Consider the following 1,876-nt stretch of genomic DNA (forward strand, 5'->3'; position numbering starts at 1 on the left):
GCATTCATATACTTGCATTTTGTCAATTTTTACCAGCTTACCTAGGTTTATTAATCACTCAAGGTTAGATATAGAGTAGTTTCATCATCTCAAAATCCCCTATGCCATCACCTTTCCCTAATTAAGTCTTTATTTTTAAAGCTTAGTATTATAAATGTGCTTCATGTATAAGGTTCTGTATGAATATGATTATATATTTGTGATTATATATTATTATATATGAATATGATTGTATATGTATGTTTATGAACATGATTGCATATGTATGATTATATATGTATATGATTGTATAGGAATATGGTTGCATAAGTATATGATTGCATAAATATATGATTGTATATGTATATGACTGCATGATACATAAGTTTTGTGTTGGGCATTTATTACTCATCATCCTTTTCTTTCTGAGGACCAGGGTTTGAGTAGGATCTCCACTGTGTAGTCCTGGCGATCTATAACTACTATGCAAACCAGCTTGGCCTGGAACTTGAAGTAATTCCTCTACCCCTGCCTCCCGAATGCAGCAATTCCAGGTCTGTAATACTCTGCCCAGCCCCCAACACGATTCTCTGCAGTCATCCAAGTCGCTATAGTTGATGAACAGTTCACATCTTTCATTTCAGAGACGTAGTCTGTTTTTGGAAATCCCTCGGTTGTTTAGCCATTTGCCAGTAGGATATCTATACTCACTTCAGCCTGAGATATCAGTAGTAAAGACACTGCTTGCATTCACAAACCGTTGTTTGCGGAAACGGAAATTGCCATTTCTCTGGTGATGCCTGCCTGCCTGCCTTCGAACAGGTGGGGATCTCAGACTAACTTCCCTTTCAGAATCGCATGACACCAGACTGGCTGTCATTTCACATTTATTCCCCTTCCCAGCCCACCCAAGGCTCACGGTCCCAGGCAGGGTTCTTCTAGTCTCTGCCTCACTCCCTGCCCTGGGACCCCATCTGGGCACGTGTGGTGCTGGGCTGGTGGCTGTCTTGGGCTCAAGTTTTCATGCAGTGTTAGGCTACTAATCTTTCAGATGCTCACCGGTCAGAACACTGAGCATAGACATAGCCTCTCTCTTCTCTGTCACTACTGATGCTCATGTGACACATCAGTCACACCTGCCATGTCTCTAGGTGCAGGAATATATTAATTGTATATACATTAATATATATTAATTAAATTTATTCTTAGACTAACATATATATACACATACATACATATGTACATATACATATACATACATATTCATACATATACATACATATGTAATCCATACATACACATATTATATGTGTGTGTGTATATATATATATATATATATATATTGTTCTTTCTATCACTTCCACACTCCCTTATCTCTTTTTACCCACTTCAAAACCCCTGTAAGTCCCTTTCCTGGTACAGGTATTAATTTGTGACCATTGAGCTTAATCAATGCCATCTGTGTGACTGGATTTTGAACTATTACTGAAGCTTGGGGGGAATTCCCTCTCTTTTCATTTTAACTTAAAAAAATGACAAAAACACTATTCCATTTTCTATCTTATGTAAGCACCCTGTGTTTGAAGGATTCTGTAAATTCCCAAGCCTAAGTTAACTCGCCGTCTCCAGTTCCTAAAGGCAAAGCGAATGTGGCCTTTGGCTTCTACTTTATTCTGCTTTGCTCTAGTAGCAATCAGTGTACACAGTCGTGATCATGACTGCTTGCCTCTGCTTCTACTACTCCGGATCCACAGGGTGTAAAAAACCAAAGCTGCTGTTACCCCCTTTGCCTCTGTGTTTCTGTTTGGGTGTCTGGTTCATTTGCATGAATTTTGGCATTTCTTGGTTCTGCCTCTTTCCCAGAGATGTGCACCCTTGGTTTATAGAAGGCAATATA

The 1,876-nt window shown here is 39.1% G+C and overlaps 1 non-coding gene across 1 annotated transcript; it reads right to left on the reverse strand.

The window, feature by feature from the left end:
- Positions 1-1,006: 1,006 nt before the first annotated feature.
- On the reverse strand, positions 1,007-1,137 carry LOC120097236 (small nucleolar RNA SNORA17). The gene has a single exon (XR_005494464.1). It is a non-coding gene; the product is annotated as a small nucleolar RNA SNORA17 (small nucleolar RNA).
- Between the last annotated feature and the right edge of the window lie 739 nt (positions 1,138-1,876).

Source organism: Rattus norvegicus, chromosome 15 (genome assembly GCF_036323735.1).
Source record: "Rattus norvegicus strain BN/NHsdMcwi chromosome 15, GRCr8, whole genome shotgun sequence".
Lineage (NCBI taxonomy): Eukaryota > Metazoa > Chordata > Mammalia > Rodentia > Muridae > Rattus > Rattus norvegicus.